Source organism: Arachis ipaensis, chromosome B05, assembly GCF_000816755.2.
Source record: "Arachis ipaensis cultivar K30076 chromosome B05, Araip1.1, whole genome shotgun sequence".
Taxonomy (NCBI): Eukaryota; Viridiplantae; Streptophyta; class Magnoliopsida; order Fabales; family Fabaceae; genus Arachis; species Arachis ipaensis.
Window position 1 is genome coordinate 127,245,625 of NC_029789.2, and position 10,853 is coordinate 127,256,477.

Consider the following 10,853-nt stretch of genomic DNA (forward strand, 5'->3'; position numbering starts at 1 on the left):
AAAAATTTTAAAAAATCATTAATATTTTTCAATTTTTTCACAATAAATTCAACCAATATATATGAAAAAGGTAACAAAAATAGAGAAAACTCTTAAATGACCCCTGACAATTATCCAAACAATAGCAAGGTCCTCAATAACAAAATCTGTCAATCCTAACTAACACTTAATAGATAAATTAGCAGTTTAACGTGCTACATAAACATGCTCTATCAACTCTAAAAAAAATCATTAATGAAAGAGCTAATCAATCACACAAACTTAAAGATCAAAAGCTAAAATAAGTTTTTTTTTTTTGTTATTTTATTGTTTTTCAGAATAATTATTAAGTATTGTTTAGGATTTTTTTTCTCTAATCGTTTCTATAAAGAAGTACGTTAAGCCTTCTTTCTTGGTAACAAAATATGTTGGCGTATTTTTTTTATTTAATGTGGGCGTATTCAATATGAGAAATATTAAGCATCTAAGTATTTTTTTGAACCAAATTTTTAACTAAGTTTGTACGCTTCTTCTTCATTTTCTCCTCCTTCTCCTCCTTCATATCATCATTGTTGTCATCTTCTTCCTCTTTTGCGCGCCTCTTTCTTCAACTTCGTTGTCACTATCGCCACTGTCATTGCCACCGCTGTCTTCTTCTTCTTCTTAATGTTATTGTTGTTATTTAATTTCTCCTTTTCGTTTTCTTTCTCTTCATCCTTTTTTATTAACGTTATCATCGTCCTCATCATCTTCATCATCTTCATCTCCTATAAATATTAAGAAAATTATAGCACCGAAATTTTGATACATAGCACATAATTTTGGTGCACAGCACACAAATTTTAATATACAGCACAAAAATTTTTGAAAGACCTTATATCCAAATCATTGACTCTCAACCAATAAAATATACACATCACATAAATTTTAGTATATAGCACAAAAATATGGATACATAACATAGAAATTTTGATGTGCAGCACATAAATTTTTAGAGAATTATATATTCAGAACATTGACTCACCCAATAAACAGAATACATTCGCATTAAAATTTGTGTGCTATGTTTAAAAATTTGTATACTATACCAATAAAATACAGCATATAAATTTTGGTGTACAACACAAAAATTTTGATACATAACACATAAATTTTGATGTGCAGCATAAAATTTTTTGAAAAATTACATACTCACAACATTAACTCATCCAACTAACAAAATACATTTGTAATAAAAATTTATTATATACAAAAATTTATATACTATATCAATAAATTTGTATTATATACAAAATTTTATGTGTTATACTTTATAAATTTGTTTTCTATAAAAAGCAAGGTTCTGAAAACCGGACCGGACCGGCCAGTCCGACCGGTTTAACCGCGAACCGGTAGCCTTTACGGTTTGGTTCAACACCAAAAACTGGCAGAATCAAAACTGTTTCCAAACCGCTGAACCGGTCGAAAACCGGTCGGTCGAACCGAACCAGAACCGGTCGGTTTTCTTATTTTGCCCAAAAACGCCAAAACGCAGGCGTTTAGCATTCAATCAAACACCCCAGCCCTACCAACCCTAACTCCCTCTAATTCTCCAATAGCGCAGCACACTCCCTCTCTCGTCCCTCCCATCACCCTCGAGCTGGCGGTTCCTCTTAACACCGGTGAGCTCAATCCATCCCTTTCATTTAGTCGCCGAACTGCTCCTGACGCTGTCGCCGGTTGGAGCTTCGAAGCTCACTCGGTCCCTCACTCAGCTAACGTCTCAGACTCTCAGCAGTGGAAGCACAGTCGCCGGGCTTGCCTCCTGCCTCTGTCGCGTAGCTCTGTTCCTCCGTCGCAAACTTTGCTCCTCTGTCGCAAGCTCTGTTCCTGCCTCCGTCGCCGGTTCTGTTCATGCCTCCGTCGCCAGCTCTGTTCTTCTAGGTATTTTACTATTTTTTTCACTGATTGTTCGGTCTTCTTCTTGGTTTGAACTTTGAAGTTTTGAAATTGTTGTTCTTTGGTCTTCTTCTTCGGTCTTCTTCTTCAATTTTTGTTCCATTTTTAGTGTGATTGTTTTCAATTTTTGGTCTTCTTCTTCTTTACTGATGGCTCGTTCCCTCTGTTAGTTTGTTACTCTGTTTTAGTGTGACTGTTTTCTAATTGCTCAATGGCTCGATTGCTCTGTTAGTTTACTGATGGCTCTGTTAGTTTGTTATCTGGCTTACTAGTTGCTGATGGCTCCTAATTTTTTTGCTGGCCTCTCGTAGATTGTATGGTTCTGATTCAGTGATTCCAGAACGCCTAATGTTGATGTTTTTGTGTTTTGCTGCTTTGTATTTATTAATTTGTTGAATGGCTGAATGCTTTGTATTTGATAATTTGTTAGAATGTATGGTTCTGAATTCTGATTCAGTACGCCTAATGTTGATGAATACTTGTATTTGAATTCTGATTCAATGATTCCAGAACGCCTAATTTGTTAGAATGTTGATGAATACCTGTATTTGAATGGTTGAATTCTGCTTTGTATTTGAATACTTGAATGGCTGAATGCTGTAGGCTGTAGGCAGAAATCCCTTGTGTTGAATGGCTGAATGCCTGAATGCTTGAGGCAGATATGGTCTTGTGTTGTGGTTAAGAATATGCTGTTAATTTCCATTGTGTTTGGCTCCTGCTTTAGGTTAAGAACATGGTTGATTTTCATTGTTAATGTTTGTTGCTGTTTTGTAGTTGCTGTTTTGTAATTGCTGGTTGCAGGTTTAGTGTGATTATTGGTTAATGTTTTGTAATGTTTGGTGCTGAAGGATGATTGTTGAGTTCAGATATAGTTGTTTATTTTGACTTGGGTAAAGAGACTTATGGTCATTTATAGTTGCTGGTTTTGCTGGTTTTGGAATGTTGAATGCTGGTTTTGCTGAAATATTTTGGCCACTAGAGCTTCTTTGATCAACTTTTGCTGAGAATATGCTATACACAGGTCTAGGATAATTGGTGAAGGTCTCTCCCATGCCATAAGATTCTATCATACCTTGAGAAAAAAGCATGCATTATTTTGATTGTTTTGTATTTCCATTAACCACTTCTCTGATTGTTTTGTATTTCCATTAACCACTTCTGTGATTGATAAATCTTTATGTTGACATTTAATATTTGATATTTTTTATATTATTTAATTTGAGTTTGTATATTAATAAGAGTATATGAATTTGATTGATGACATTTAAGGTAGTTTTTTAAATTTGAAAATTATTTTAATATTTATATTATACTATAATTATATTTTAGGATGTTTATTTATAATTTATTTATTATTTTATTTTAAAACGGTTTTTTCGGTTGAACCACTGATTAAACCGGTTAGACCAGTAAACCAGTGAACCAGTAGCTAGAGCGATTTGATGACCATTATAGGATATTTTAGTCTTTTTTATTTTAAATTAAAATTGTTAATTGCTAATATAGAAGCAAACAATCTTAAATAATTCTATAAAAATATTTTAAGAATAATGTTTTATGTACAAGATGCTTCCGGTACGAGTTGAGAGATGGATCGGGAACTTGCAGGTCGAGGCGGATGCCGGATTATTTGACTGGAGCAATGGGGGGTGGTACCTGCAAAGACACTCCGATGCTTAAGTCAGAATGGATCTAAGAGGTAGAAGGTGTGAGGAATGAATGAATACCTGGAGGAACCTGGGTCTTCTATTTATAGGTGATGGTAGCTATCTTATCTTATCTTATTTGGCTAAGATAAGGGAGACGTTTGAATTCAAAAGTTGGTTAAGAGCTCTAGTGGGCCGGTTCCGGGCCTTCTAGAAGGGCGAAGCGGATCGGACCCGGGTAACCGGGTTTGGGGACCATTCCGAGCGTAGGATCCGTGGGTTGGATCCGTAACAGTTGCCCCTGGAGCGAGAGAGTGAGGGTGCTCTGTCTCATCGCTGGAGGAACCTTTTCCTTGCCGTTTGTGGTTTGGCAAGGAGATCGTTATTTGGTTTTTTCGGTCGAGGTCGAGGATTTGGGGAGTTCCTAACCGTTTCATGGTCAGGCGAAGAGAACGTTGTTTGAGCGTCTCATCACATGCCAGGTTTGATGACCGTTCCGAAGAAGGGCTCGGAGATCGGGTCTGGAACAGTTTCTCCCGGAGCATGAGAGTATGCTTTCTTGGTCTCAATGCTAAGTCATTGAGGAGTCCGATTCTCTGTAGTTTGGGAGACTGTGAGGGGCCTGGAAAGGGCGTGACATCATCCTGCATCAATTGGTAGGATGTTGGTCAGTCTGGCTTTCCGCGAGTTGGAAGACCGTCAGCTCATGCTTGTTTTGTGTGGCCTTTTTTGAGCTGTTATTGTGAACATATTTTAGGCCTCTTGGTGGGCCGATTTCAAGACTTTGTTTATTTAGCTTATTTGGATTTCCGTTTTGTTGGCTTTGCGGGTGATCGTTTCACGAGTCACTATTTCTGTTATTTGAATATCTGTTTTGTTATTTGGATATCCGTTTTATTGGCTTCGGGGTGATCGATTCCCTGGTAGTCGTTTACCTATTTGGATATCCGTTTTGTTATTTGGATATCCGTTTTGTTGGTCTCGAGGTGATCGATTCCCGTGTAGCTGTTTACTTATTTGGATATCCGTTTTGTTATTTGGATATCCGTTTTATTGGCATCGAGGTGATCGATTTCCGGGTAGCCGTTCACTTATTTGGATATCCGTTTTATTATTTGGGTTTTTGTTATTTGGATATCCGTTTTGTTGGCCTCAGGGTAATCGATTCCCGTGTAGCCGTTTACTTATTTGGATATCCGTTTTGTTGGCCTCGGGGTAATCGATTCCCGTGTAGCCGTTTAGTTATTTGGATATCCGTTTTGTTATTTGGATATCCGTTTTATTGGCTTCGAGGTGATCGATTCCCAGGTAGCCGTTCACTTATTTGGATATCCGTTTTATTATTTGGGTATCCGTTTTGTTATTTGGATATCCGTTTTGTTGGCCTCGGGGTAATCGATTCCCGTGTAGTCATTTACTTATTTGGATATCCATTTTATTATTTGGGTATCCGTTTTGTTATTTGGATATCCGTTTTGTTGGCCTCGGGATAATCGATTCCCGTGTAGCCGTTTACTTATTTGGATATCCGTTTTGTTATTTGGATATCCGTTTTATTGGCTTCGGGGTGATCGATTCCCGAGTAGCCGTTCACTTATTTGGATATCTGTTTTGTTATTTGGATATCCGTTTTGTTGGCCTCGGAGTAATCGATTCCCGTGTAGCCGTTTACTTATTTAGATATTCGTTTTGTTATTTGGATATCCGTTTTATTGGCTTCGGGGTGATCGATTCCCAGGTAGCCGTTCACTTATATTGATATCCGTTTTATTATTTGGATATCCGTTTTGTTATTTGGATATTCGTTTTATTGGCTTCGAGGTGATCGATTCCCGGGTAGCCGTTCACTTATTTGGATATTCATTTTATTATTTGGGTATCCATTTTGTTATTTGGATATCTGTTTTATTGGCCTCGGGGTAATCGATTCCCGTGTAGCCGTTTACTTATTTGGATATCCGTTTTGTTATTTGGATATCCGTTTTATTGGCTTCGGGGTGATCGATCCTTGGGGGTAGCCGCATTAGGTTCGTGCCGTCGGACGGGGCAATGCTTTTGAAAAAATGAATTTCATTTGTGGTTTGGGCCTCGTTAAAACCTCCCGATGTGGGTAGGAAAGAGTGCCCGGTAAAAAATATATGATTAAACAACTTAAGCAATAAATAAAAGTGGAAAAAGAAAAAAAATAAAGTGTTAAAGAGATAGTCCTAAATGACCTCGATCTTGTTACTTTGGAAGGATGTTTCTACGTATAGTAGCGCCATAATTTGGTGGCATTTTAGGATCTCGGGAGCTTGGTCCCGTCTAGTGTTTTGAGCTTGTAGGCTCCTTTTTTGATTATCGTCTTGATTCGGTAGGGACCCTCCCAGTTGCGCGTGAGCTTCCCTTCTCTGGGAGTGGGGGACAGATATCATTTCATCGTAAGACGAGGTCTCCTGGTCTGAAGTCTCATCGTACCGTACTGTGATTGTACCTTAGGCTTATTCTCTGTTTTTGGGCTAGCTCCCGTAGGTGTGCTATGCTCCTGACTTCATCTGCAAGGTCCCGCTTTACTTCTTCATCGTTTCCTCCCATGGTTCTGTACGGGCTGGGGTCTTGGCGTGCATCGAGGTCGGCGAGAAAGATACCTACCGCGTCTCAGTATCTCTTGCAGAGTAGGGGTGGAAAAAGGCCAGGTGGCCTGTCAGGGCCTGCAGCCTGGCCTGTGTTTGGCCTGACCTGTTATAAAATAGGCACAGGCTCAAGCTGTTATAAAAGCCTTATTATGTTAATAGACCAGGCCCAGGCTCACTAATTAGCCTGGCCTGGCCTGTTATGCCTGTCTGGACCTTTTAATACATAATTACATATATAAATAATTTTTTTCATTTTTAACAAAATTATGAGATATTTTAAATTTATTATATTTAATTATAAATAGTTTTGTATATTTTAAATACTTTAAAGTTTAAAAATTCTTATAAATATTAAATATGACATTTTACATATAAATATGTTTATTAAAAAATATTTTTTTAAAATAATATTTTTATTTTTGTAAAAAAAAATTAGCAGACTTTTTAACAAGCTTCAGGCCAATCCAAAATGAATAACAAATTAAATTTAGTACTTTAAAAAAAATTTATAACAAACTGCAAATCAGACTCAAGTCAATCAATTACATGATAGACCAGACCTATTAAATAAGAAAATATACGATTAAACAACTTAAGCAATAAATGCAAGTGAAAAAGGAAAAATATAAAGGGTAAAGAGATAGTCTTAAACGACCTCAATCTTGTTGTTTTGGAAGGATGTTTCTACATATCGTAGTGCCGTAAGTTGGTGGAATTTCAGGATCTTGGAAACTTAGTCCCGTCTAGTCTTTCGAGCCTGTAGGCTCCTTTTTCGATTGTCGTCTTGATTTGGTAGGGACCCTCCTAGTTGGGCGTGAGCTTCCCTTCTCCGGGAGTGGGTAGATCGATGTCGTTTTGTCGTAAGACGAGGTCTCCTGGTCCAAAGTTTCTTCGTACCGTGCTGTCGTTGTACCTTAGGTTTATTCTCTGTTTTAGAGCTAGTTCCCGTAGGTGTGCTATGCTCCTGACCTTGTCTACAAGGTCCCACTCTGCTTCTTTGTCATTTCCTCCCATGGTTCTGCGTGGACTTTGGTCTTGGCGTGCATCGAGGTCGGTGAGGAAGATGCCTGTCGCGTCTCGGGATCTCTTGCGGAGGGTCGAGCTGGTGTTCTCACACTCTACTGCGACTTTCCGGTCCCTGTGTATTATTTCGATAGTGCCATTATCAGCCTGAGACTTCATGATTAGGATCTTGGTGAAGATGACGGTGGATAGGTTGTTGATCATCTTTTTTTCAAGGATAATGTTGTAGGTAGTGGAGTCCTTGAGGACCACAAACTCGGAGAGGATGGTCTTCCTCTGGCTTCTGGTTCCGATGGTTAGTGGTAACACTATGGAATCATCCGGTTTAAGAAACTTGTCTCCGAGTCTGGTAACCCGGTTGTGGTGGGTTTGCAGATTTTCGTTTCAGAGACCCAGCTTGTCGAAGGCTACTCTGAAGAGGATGTTGGAATCAGCTCTGGTGTTGACCAGTATTCTTTTCACAATTCTGGTTCCGAATTTTGCCGAGATGACGAATGGGGCGTCTTTCGCCAAAGTGCCATGTTGGCAGTCATCGGAAAAAAATGTGATTGCTGCTAGAACTGAGGAGATTGGTGCTTGGTTTCCTACGGCTAGGACTTTGAGATCCTTTTTTATTGCTGATTTTGACTTTTTCAGCGCGTCCTTTCCAATGATGACATTTACGATTATGGTGGGGTTGGTTTCTGGACTTTCTTGGGATGCCTATCGTATCATCTTCGAGTTGCGTCCTTCACGTTCTTGTGATCTTTCTCTTTCAGTTCTCCAAGGTTCTCGAATGACTTTGACAAACTTGGGGAGTTTGCCGTTCGAATGTCTTATTCGAGGACGCCTTTTAGGTCGAAACAATCTTGGATTTTATGCACATATCATCGGTGGTAGTTGCAGCTTGTTGCCACCTGTCCGTTACTTTAGCTGTCGCGCTTTCGTAAGGATGCCTCGTTCTGCTATTTGGTGGCAAATGTCAGTGATGGGCGCGGGTAAGGGGTGTAGTTCGAGAACTTTCCAACCCTGGGTGGTCGGTTGGCGTTCACGGGTTTGAGGTGCTCTTTTAGTGTATCTCTTGGTGGTGGGTTACTACGAGGTGCCGTGTTACCGTGCTGCCATTTGTTGGCGGCCACAACTTGGCTTACCTCTTTGTCGTTTATGTATTCCCTTGTGATGCTTTGAATTTTGTGCGTGGTCCAAACTGGTTTGGTGGTGAGGTGTTTCTGGAAGTCTTCATTTATGAGGCCGTTGGTTAGACAGAGACTGACGACCGAGTCCGTGAGTTTGTCGGCCATTAGGCACTCATCGTTAAACCTATCGAGGTATTTTCTTGTGGATTCATCTTCTGTTTGGGTGATTCCGAGCAACATGATGGGTGTTTTGCTTTAGTGATCCTGGTGGTGCACTGAGCCATGAATTTTCTGGAGATGTCATGAAAGCTGGCTATGGAGCCGTTTGGAAGGGTGTTGAACCATTTGATTGCGGGACCGGCTAAGGTTATCGAGAAGGCCTTACACCAGACAATGTCGGCGGCTCCTTCCAGGTTCATCCTGGCCTCGAAGGCCATTAGGTGTTCTTGGGGATCTTTGGTCCCGTCGTATTTCATGTCAGTGGGCTTGTTGAAGTCCTTCGGGAGTTTGGCTCTCAAGAATTTTTCTGTGAACGAGATGGCTTCCATTATCACGTGCATGTTTCCTGCTCGTTTGGCCTCCCAACGGTGCCGTCGGTCGTCTTCTCCGCGTCGGTATTTCGGGTCTAGGAAAACGCTGCGGTCGTGCCGTTTGCTGTGTCGTTGCTAAGGCGGCCTGGTGTTCCTGGTATTGCATGAGATCAGGTCCTGGAGGTCGCTTGGCTTGCGTGCTCCGGGTGGTACCATTTTTTGGGTGTAACTCGGCCTTTGAGGTTTTGCACCCTGAGGCATAGCTCTTGGATTATCTGGATCGCCTTCTCTCCCAGGCCGTCGGGTGGCCGGGCTTCAGTGGGAGGACGGTTGTCTTCTCTTGGTTATTGCTAAGTTGGGGTTGGTTGGCGACGTACCGCGCTTGTTATCCTCCCGTGGATGGGAGGAGTGTTATCTTGGAGTTCGTGAGTTGGGCTTCGTGGGTTTAATTTGGGGTGTTGGCTGGAGGATTGCTCCTCAAGGTTCTCCGTCATGCCGCCACGATTTGGCAATCCCCCGCATCTATGCAAGAACCTTGAGAACTTTCTTGATCTCTTGGCTTCTGAGAGGTCTGAGCTTGGCCATGGTGATGGCGTTAAGGAGGTCGTTTATGATGAGCTTCCTTATGAATTTTCAGTAAGGTCCGAAGGGGAGGATCATGGCGACAGAGTTGTCAAAGGTGAGGTGGCGGATGGCACAGGTTTGGAACCTGGTGTTGAAGGAGGTGACCTCGTGGGTTTGGAGGGAGAGCTTGAAGAGTTCAAAAGAAGAAGCAACCACGGTGGGCATGGAGCCGAAATAGAGGGAGAAGATGGGGCCATGGCGCTTGGAGAGACGGATGAGGGAGTGGTAGATGAGAGGGTCCAAGAGATGGAGGTGTCCCGAGACTTTGGGCTCAGAGGATTTGGAATTTCACCGTTGGAGAATGGCGAAGGTGCATAAAGAGTGTTATCATTAAGAAGGTGATTGCAAGTAACATTGTTCCTTTGGGATTTCGCCGTTGGAATAGGGCGAAGGTGTGTTATCACTGCAAAGGTGATGCAAGTTAAAGAAACATTATTCCTTTTTGCTCTCAGTTACAAGCAAGAAATCAAGTGAGTGAATTTGAGGATTGCTCTTCTGGGTTATCCGCCATGCCGCCACGACGTTGCAAATTCCCTACAGACGGCGCCAATGTACAAGATGCCTCCGGTACGAGTTGAGAGATGGATCGGGAACTTGCAGGTCGAGGCGGATGCCGGATTATTTGACTGGAGCAATGGGGGGTGGTACCTGCAAAGACACTCCGACGCTCAATTCAGAATGGATCTAAGAGGTACAAGGTGTGAGGAATGAATGAATACTTGGAGGAACCTGGGTCCTCTATTTATAGGTGATGGTAGCTATCTTATCTTATCTTATTTGGCTAAGATAAGGGAGACGTTTGAATTCGAAAGTTGGTTAGGAGCTCTAGTGGGCCAGTTCCGGGCCTTCTAGAAGGGCGAAGCGGATCGGACCCGGATAACCGGGTTTGGGGACCATTCCGAGCGTAGGATCTGTGGGTCGGATCCGTAACATTTTACATCCAAGTCTTTTTGTTAATCAAGTCTAATCAAATTAGTCTAGCATAATAAAAATTAATTATAACTAGTATTATTCTAAATTTTATTGTTTAACTTAGATTTAGTTCATAAAAAATTTTGAATGTGTAGCATTACTCATATTTTAATAATTTTAAAACATATAGATTATATGATACACGTCAATTTTTATTAACTCATGTATTTATTATATCCTTACGTATACCAGTAGCAGAGCAAGCACCTAAAATTTTTTTAAGTAACCGGAAATAAAACAATATTATTATGTTATTGGACCTCATGCAAAGGATTTTAAACAATAATAATAATCATAATAACATTCCACGTTACCCTTTTTTGCTTTTTCACATGCCACTTTGCATCCATGTGTTACCTTTTTAGTGTTTTTGATGGACAGTTAGTTTTTCAGTTTCATTACTTTGATTAC